This window comes from Mesoplodon bidens, assembly GCF_964165515.1.
Source record: "Mesoplodon bidens genome assembly, chromosome: 5".
Taxonomy (NCBI): Eukaryota; Metazoa; Chordata; class Mammalia; order Artiodactyla; family Ziphiidae; genus Mesoplodon; species Mesoplodon bidens.
Window position 1 is genome coordinate 111,011,108 of NC_138161.1, and position 9,548 is coordinate 111,020,655.

A 9,548-nucleotide genomic window follows, 5' to 3' on the forward strand; every position below is an offset into this window, starting at 1 on the left:
GACGCAGGGTTGGGGGTCTAAAATCTTGCCTGAATACCTGTCTGTGGTAAGGACAGCAGGCCTCAGAACCGTTCGTGCTCTGTGTGCCCCGCCCTTTGGTGATTCAGCTGCACCCGGCTCTGTCCTGGGGCTAAGCCCAGTCAGCAGGAATCCCTCCTCCTGTGTTTGCTCCCCTTAGGCGGCATCTCAGATTATCCCCTCCTACCCCAGCGTGATGTCCACTGCTCTGGAGCTACTCCTGTATCTCTAGCAGCGGTAGTTTCCTCCACACTGAAGGGTTCAGCCTCTAGGGCGGCCCAGTAATCTCCAGGCCCTGGAGCAGCAGGTGGCCCAGGTCGCTAAGGCAGCAGGAGGCCCTCTGAAGGGCCGGGAAGGGGAAGATGCCTTTCTCTTTGTCAGAGGAGCTACAGGCCAGGTGAGGTGCTGAGAGGAGCTCCATCTCCTCAGCTGTGAGCCCGGGGTCTCCTCGCCCAGCCGTGCACTGACTGGGCCCGAGGGCCACTCACTCCAAAGGAAGGGTCCCTCCTTCCCATCCCCTTTGAGTCAGTGGAAGGTGTCTGGAGCGGGTCTCCATGATCGCCGTGGTTGTCTGAGGAGCAAGAAAGTTTCCAGAACTGCCAGCTCTTACTCTGAACTCTGCTCCCTGAAAAAAGTAAGAAGCAAGAGAAGAAACAGGAGCGAGCCACCCTCGTCAGCAGACGGGGAGCCGCGTGGGCCTGGAGCTATTTGCATCTCAGTCTGCGGGGGCTTTGGGGATGCTGATGACAGGCTGGGCTCCCAGCACTTCGCCGCCACCCGTGGGCGCTGGGGTGGATCCCTTCCGCCCTCAGCAGGGAGTGAGGCTGCTGGCAGTGTCCCCGCCGTGGTCACACGGTCCTGAGGAGTCCTGGCCCCCGCCCCACTGTGCGAAGCCAGGAGGAGCCGGCTTCCGCTACCCAGTGTGTACTCACTGGGGGAGCAAGTGATTCTTCTCTGACCTGATGATTGTTTGATTTTTTTTTTTTTTTAAGGGAGATCTGTGCAGTGAGAAGTGTATTTCTGTGTGGCTGCCCTGGGCCAGGGTGGTGCCCAGGGTGTAACCCTGTACTGTGAGCCTGCCGAGGTGTGGCCACCGCTGGGTTAATGCTAATGAAAGATGTTGGTTTGTTTTTTAAATAAAGCCAAACAGCCCTGCACCTGCTGAGGCTTGGATTCTGATAGAAACCTGCTGCTGACGATTAGTTTTTTCCTCTTAGGTGATCAGAGGCCTACGTGCCCCAGGCCATCCCCCTGCCACCCCAAATGGCAGATTCCACTCAGAGCCAGAGTCAGGAATCAGCCAGGGCCTCCAGCCAGGGAGGCCCCCAGCTCCCTTCTCCAGTATAGACTGGTTCTCTGGCCTTAGCCGTCCCAGCACATCCCGGCTGCCTCCACCCTCTCGGCCTCTTAGGTGTCCGTTCCTCTGGGGACCAGGTTCAGAGCAGGATGCAGACTTCTCCACCGCCCCTGCCCTATGTCTCCAAAATAAATCACCCACAGAGGAAAGGAGGGGTCAGTCCTCACGGCGGGCTCTCTGGCCTGTACTGAAGTGTGGTGAGTGGGCTGCTCTTGGCCGGGGCCCTGTGCTCGCGTGGGGAGTGGAGGTTCTCTGGGCTCCCTTCTCCCACAGCTCCTGCCCTTCATTCTGCCCCAAGGCCTCCCTCCCTCCCTGCAGCCGCTTCACAGAGCTGGGCCTCCTGCTCGCCCAACCACCATGAAGCCCGGAAGCCCCAGGCCCTGGCAGCAGAAATTGATGACGAATTTTTTTTTAACATCTTTATTGGAGTGTAATTGCTTTACAATGGTGTGTTAGTTTCTGCTGTATAACAAAGTGAATCAGCCATGTGCATACATATATCCTCATATCCCCTCCCTCTTGAGCCCCCCTCCCACCCTCCCTATCCCACCCCTCTAGGTGGTCACAAAGCACCGAGCTGATCTCCCTGTGCTATGCGGCTGTTTCCCACTAGCTAGCTATTTTACATGTGGTAGTGTATATATGTCCATGCCACTCTCTCACTTCGTCCCAGCTTACCCTTCCCCCTCCCCATGTCCTCAAGTCAGTTCTCTAGTAGGTCTGCGTCTTTATTCCTGTCCTGCCCCTATTTCCACCAATCACATGAAACAGCAGCAGACACTTGGATCCAAAACCTTCTAGTACTTTATGTATTTGTACTTACATGTTTGTATACACACTCTTTTTATAAAAAGATCATACTAAACATGCAAAAATAAATAAATAAATAAACCATTTAAATAAACTAAAAACATATTCACATAAAAAAAATATGTGGGGCTTCCCTGGTGGTGTGATGGTTGAGCGTCCGCCTGCCGATGTAGGGGACGCGGGTTCGTGCCCCGGTCTGGGAGGATCCCGCATGCCGCGGAGCGGCCGGGCCCGTGAGCTGTGGCCGCTGAGCCTGCGTGTCCGGAGCCTGTGCTCCGCAACGGGAGAGGCCACAACAGTGAGAGGCCTGTGTACCACAAAAAAAAAAAAAAAAAATATGTGAATGGCGTTGATGACGTTGTACACCACACGGCTCGGGCTTGGCCGGTCGCTCAGCTCTCCTAGTGCCGTCCCTGCCCCCTCAAACCTTTGGGAGAGTTACTTAACATCTGAGCCACAGCTCCCCATCTAAACAACAGCAGAATAATAATACCTACCTGGTGAAGTGGTTGTGAAGATGGGATATTTATACTATATGTAAAACACTCAGTGCTGTGCTTGGCACATAACCGGTGCAAGAAAGACATTGGCTATTACCATTGCTGCTGCTCTGGGAACCTGATTTTGGGGCTTAAGTTGCAGATTCCTGGGACAGATCATCTGATGGACCCAATGTGGGTCAGGTGACTCCTGCTGGACCAGTCAGCTCAGGCCGACAGCAGGGCCTAGAGCTGAAACTTGGCCACTGAGGCCCCAGAGAAAGAAGAGATTAAAGCACTGTGAGCGAGCAGCCAGCCACCCCAGCTGCTTTAGGGGATGTTTGGCATTCGCTGAGCAAATGTTTATTAATACCCACTGTTAGTACCCGTAGACCTGGACAAGAGGGACCCTGGGCCTGGGTTTTGTGGTTTAGAACAGTGCTTTTCAAACCTCAGTGTGCACATGAATCCCCTGGGGATCTTGTTAGAGCGCCAGTTCTGATTCAGTAGGTCTGGAGCGAGGCTACAGCTCTAACCAGCGCCCAGGTGGCGCCCACGCTGCCAGTCCAGGGACCACATGTTGAGAGGCGAGCCCTCAGAGGTCTCTCCTGGAGCCCTCCTCTGACCACATCCCTCCCCCACAGCTGGAGGAGTCGTGGGGAAATGGGAGGTGTTCACCCAAAGCCCAGACCCCATCTTTTAGACATGCTCCTGGAATTCTTATCCCAAGCAGTCCTGAGCCAGCTTCCAGGGTCTGGACAGGCCTCTTCTCCAGATCTTGCCTCCAAAGGGTGGTCAAAAGGTGGCCCTTTGCAGGGAGGTGGAGCTGGAGCTTGATGAACAGGCCACAGTGTCCTCTTGCATGTGCACAGGCCCTCAAAGTACAGAATGGAGCCTGGGTAAGAAGAGCTATGGGATGGAGCCTGTACCCTCTGAAACTTATATTCCATTCGACTGAGTCTATATAAAGGTTTATTTGTCAAAGTAGGAGGACGGGACACATTTAAGTTTGTTAGCTTGGTTTGTAAGTTTTAAATTTGTAGCCACGTGGTAGATGGGCCTCCACTGGTGCCCTTATCACAGGCCCCGCAGATGGCAGCTTTGTGCCAGCCTGCTGTGTGCACAGCTGTCCAGCTCTGACACCCCTCTTGTCAGGGCTCTGGAAGACACACGTTCGGTTAAAGCCTCCTGGCCCTGCCCTTGGGCTCATTTGGTGAGGCCACTGGGCTAATGTTTGGAAGAAGGGACCGGGAGAAGGTGAGTGACCCCCCAACAAGAGGCGCAGGGACACCTGGCTCCACAGCACATTGAGGATGAGGCATCACCCCACCTTCAGACTCCTCCCCAGGGCTTTCTTTACACGTTTGCACTGAGGATGGATTCCTTAGGACCACGTACCTGTAAAAGATTCACACAATAGGTATACATGCTACAGTTTTTCAAAAGATATTACAATTTGGGGAAAAAATAAACCTAGGATTCAAGAAACTTGAATTCTAGTTCCACTTTTGGTGTTCACCTCAGGCAAATGCTTTCTCCCATCCCAACCTCAGTTTCCAAGTCTATAAAATGGAGATTTGGATGGTCCTTCTGTAGTTCCTAGCTCTAACAATTATTCTTAGACTCAAAAATCTCAGTCTTCCCAGGATTATTGCCTTGGTGGGTGCTGAGTGCAGAGGGGCCACGTGAGCTCTTTTTATTTTTGCCTTTCCCAGCTGCCTTTGGGTCGGCACTAACAGCCCAGAAGCTGTTTCACAGCCTGCAAGTAATTACGTTAGTGATTCTCAAACCGGACAGTGTATCAGAACCACCTGGAGGGCTTGTAAAAGCAGAGTGCTGGCTCCACCCCCAGAGTCTGATTCCACGGGGCCGGGGTGGAGCCCAAGAACTTGCGTTTCTGATGCTGCTCGTCAGGCCGTCTCACTGGTAAAGATGGTGAGCACACACGTCCTGAGAGCGTGACAGGTGCTACCCCGGCGGGGCGGGAGGCCCGGTGGGAAGGGCGAGTGGTTAGGAGGCCCTTTTGGAGCTGGGCCCAGCCCAGAAGGAGGGCTGGGCCTATGACCACGCTCCGTGCCCTCCATGGGGGAGGGGTGGAAGGTGCAGGATGGTGCCGAAGCAGGGAGCCCAGGGGTCCCAGCAAGGTAGCCGAGGGTGGGAGCAGCGTCCTGACTTCAGTTTCCTGCCCAGCACGTGGCTCTCGGCTCCCCTGGTCCTATGCCCCCGTGCTCCCCGCCGCGCATTTCTGAGTGCGGCTTTCAGGAAGGGGAAAGCCCTCGAAGACTAGCATGAGGAGGACGTGTAGTCAGAATAACCCCCTTCCACCTTCCTAGCTTCTGACATCCCCAGAAACCTCCAACTCCACGTTATAGTCTCTACTGTGGCCAGCCTTTGGGACACTGGGGGATGAAGAGAAGGGCCTGGCGACATGCTGGGCAGGGCCTTCTTAGCCAAAATCCCCATCCAGGCAGATTCACGGCCGACTCTGCCTGTGGCCTCCAATATCCCCTTCCCCTTCTTCCTTCCTAGCACACCTCAATTTGCTTCGGAATGGCAATGTGCTCAGCTAAAAATATTCACTCTGGATGGCCAGGCAACCAGGCCTGGCTGATGAGATAAGTGGAAGTTACAGGGTATGGATTTCAGGAAGGCATTTAACAGGAACCACCTGGGCTAGCGTAGCCCTGCGCCCCTGCGCGCTCTCTCTTCTCATACCCAGAAAGCAGACATGAGAGCTGGAAGATGGAGCAGCTGTCTTGCTGTGCGAGGCAACAAGCACTCGGAAGAGGCCACGGTGAACACAGCAGAGCAAAAAGAGGAAAACACTGCGGTCGAGCGAGCAACAGCACCCAGGCCAGGACTGTTCTAATTTGATTTTCCAATCCGTTGTTGCAGCTGAATGTATGGGTAAGGGATACAGCACTAACAGTGGGAAGGGCATGAGATGGGTTTTGGGGACCTGTCCTGGCTTTGTAATAGGCTGTGTGTCTCAGGGAAAGTCATGGCCCCTCTCTGGGCCCCTGTTTCTTCATCTGTGGGGATGAATTGGTCTCCAGGGTCTTTCTGTGCCCTTCCGTGGCTCAAAATCAAGAACCAGAGCTGGTCCCACCTGAGAGTTCCAGGGCTGGGCTTAAGGGGGGAATTTCAGTGATAAGGCAGGAGGTGACCTTAGGAATAGGTGACAACGGTGAGGATTGTGTCTTATCAGTGCTCAGCTGAAGCACAGAATTAGAGGTGTCAGCAGTAATTCAGTCCAGTTGTCGTAAGTCTCTGAGTGTCCCCAGAGTGGTTCACATTTGTCCCTGAAACGAGCCCTGGGGTAGCTGTGCAGACCTGTGCCCTGCCCCACAGTCCGTGTAGTCAGGTGGATGGCCAGCTGGAGCTCTAGCTGCCCCTGGGAAGGACAGAGCCTGGTGCCATGGCAGGAGAGAAGCCTGAGACACTTCTGATTGGTGTCAGCCAGGTCACGAGTTGTCCTCTGTGATGTATGGATTGGCTTAGGCCTGTGTCGTATGTTAGAGCCCCAGTTCTGGGGGTGGGGGGGCAGAGCCATCCCCCTAGAAGTACAAGGCCTAAGATTAGGGAAGGAAGGAGGAAATCAGAGTACTGTGATTAAAGCCTGGGAAATGGATAGAGGCTGCTAGGAGCCGTATCATCTTCCACCCTGGCTCAGCCACGGCCCTGTCCTGAAATGGATTCCTAGCAGCACCGGCCGATTCTGAGAGCTCCCTGAGCACGCAAGGGTGGGGCGCTACTGTCCCAGCAAGAGCAAGAATACATCAGAAGCACTTTTTAAATTTTTAATTTCATTTATATTCGAGTTGATTTACAATGTGGTGTTAGTTTTAGGTGTACAGCAAAGTGACTCAGTTATGCATATACATATGTCCACTCTTTCAGATTCTTTTCCCATATAGGTTATTACAGACTACTGAGTAGTGTTCCCTGTGCTGTACAGTAGGTCCTTGTTGATTATTTTATATATAGTCGTGTGTATGTCTAATCCCAAACTCCTGATTTATCCCTCCCTCCACATTTCCCCTTCTTAACAATAAGTTTGTTTTCAAAGTCTGAGTCTGTTTTGTAAATAAGTTCACATGTATTATTTTTTTAGATTCCACATGTAAGTAATATCATATGATGTTTGTCTGACTTACTTCACTTAGTATGATAATCTCTAGGTCCATCCATGTTGCTGCAAATGGCATTATTTCATTCATTTTTATGGCTGAGTAAAATTCCATTGTATATATGCACCACATCTTCTTTATCCATTCATCTGTTGATGGACATTTACGTTGCTTCCATGTCTTGGCTACTGTAAATAGTGCTGCAATGAACATTGGGGTACATGTATCTTTTCGAATTATGGTTTTCTCCAGATATATCCCCAGCAGTAGGATTGCTGGATCATATGGTAGTTCTATTTTTAGAAGGAAACTCTATACTGTTCTCGATAATAGCTGTACCAATTTACATTCCCACCAACAGCATAGGAGTGTTCCCTTTTCTCCACATCCTCTCCAGCATTTATTGTTTTTTGTTTTTTGGTTTTTTAAATTAATTTATTTATTTGGCTGCGCCCGGTCTTAGTTGCGGCATGTGGGAACTTCGTTGCCGATTGCAGGACCTTCGTTGCAGCATGGGGACTCTGAGTTGCAGCATGCATGTGGGATCTAGTTCCCTGACCAGGGATTGAACCCAGACCCCTTGCACTGGGAGCACAGAGTCTTAACCACTGCGCCACCATGGAAGTCCCTCCAATATTTATTGTTTGTAGGCTTTTTAATGATGGCCATCTGACCAGTGTGATACCTCATTGTAGTTTTGATTTGCAATTCTCTAATAATTAGCTGTGTTGAGCATCTTTTCATGTGCTTTTTTTTTTTTTTGCTATTGAGCTACAAGAGCTGTTTGTATATATTTTTTGGAAATTAATCCCTTGTTGGTCGCATCATTTGCAAATATTTTCTCCCATGCTGTGAGTAGTCTTTTTATTTTGTTTATGGTTTCCTTTGCTGTGCAAAAGCTTTTAAGTTTAATTAGGTACCATTTGTTTATTTTTGTTTTTATTTTCTTTACTCTAAGAGGTGGCTCCAAAAAGATATTGCTGCGATTTATGTCAGAGAGTGTTCTGCCTGTGTTTTCCTCTAAGAGTTTTAGCATATCCGGTCTTACATTTAGGTCTTTAATCCATTTTGATTTTATTTTTGTGTATGGTGTTAGAGAATGTTCTAGTTTCATTCTTTTACATGTAGCTTTTCAGTTTTCCCAGCATCACTTATTGAAGAGACTGTCTTTTCTCCATTGTATATTCTTGCCTCCTTTGTTGTAAATTAATTGACCATAGGTGCGTGGGTTTATTTCTGGACTTTCTATCCTGTTCTATTGATCTATATTTCTGTTTTTGTGCCAGTACCATACTGTTTTGATTGCTGTAGCTTTGTAGTATAGTTTGAAGTTGGGGAGCCTTATTCCTCAACCTCCATTTTTCTTTCTCATAATTACTTAGACTATTCATGGTCTTTTGTGTTTCCATATAAGTTTAAACACTTTTTGTTCTAGTTCTGTGGAAATTGCCACTGGTAATTTAATAGGGATTGCATTGAATCTGTAGGTTGCTTTGGGTAGTATAGTCATTTTGACAATATTGATTCTTCCAATCCAAGAACATGGTATATCTTCCATCTGTTTCTGTCATCTTCAGTTTCTTTCATCAGCATCTTATAGTTTTCAGAGTACAAGTCTTTTGCCTCCTTAGGTAGGTTTATTCCTAGGTGTTTTATTCTTTTTGATGCAATGGTAAATGGGATTATTTCCTTAATTTCTCTTTCTGATTTTTTGTTAGTGTATAGAAATACAACAGATTTCTCTGTATTAATTTTGTATCCTGCAACTTTACTGAATTCATTGATGAGCTCTAGGAGTTTTCTGGCAGCATCTTTGGGATTTTCTATGTATAGTGTCATGTCAACTGCAAACAGTGACCATTTTACTTCTTCTTTTCCATTTTGGATTCCTTTTATTTCTTTTTCTTCTCCGATTGCCATAGCTAGGACTTCCAAGACTACATTGAATAAAAGTGGCAAGAGTGGACAGCCTTGTCTTGTTCCTGATCTTAGAGGAAATGGTTTCAACTTTTCACTGTTGAGTTTGATGTTAGTTGTGGGTTTGTCATATATGGCCTTTATTATGTTGAGGTAGGTTCCCCTAGGCCTACTTCTGGGGAGTTTTTATCATAAATTGGTGTTGAATTTTGTCAAAAGCTTTTTCTGCATCTATTGAGATGATCATATGGTTTTTATTCTTCAATTTGTTAATGTGGTGTATCACACTGATTGATTTGCAGATATTGAAAAATCCTTGCATCCCTGGGGTAAATCCCACTTGAGCATGGTATATGATCCTTTTAATGTATTGTTGGATTTGGTTTGCTAGTATTTTGTTGAGGATTTTTGCGTCTATGTTTATCAGTGATATTGGCCTGTAATTTTCTTTTTTGTGGTATCTTTGTCTGGTTTTGGTATCAGGGTGATGGTGGCCTCATAGAATGAGTTTGGGAGTGTTCCTTCCTCTACAATTTTTGGAAGAGTTTGAGAAGGATGGGTGTTAGCTCTTCTCTAAAGGTTTGACAGAATTCACCTGTGAAGCCATCTGGTCCTGGACTTTTGTTTGTTGGAAGTTTTTAAATCACAGTTTCAATTTCAGTACTTGTGATTGGTCTGTTTATATTTTGTATTTCTTCCTGGTTCAGTCTTGGAAAATTGTACCTTTCTGAGAATTTGTCCCTTTCTTCTAGGTTGTCCATTTTATTGGCATATAGCTGCTTGTAGTAGTCATTTATGATCCTTTATATTTCTGTGGTGTTGTGACTTCTCCTTTTT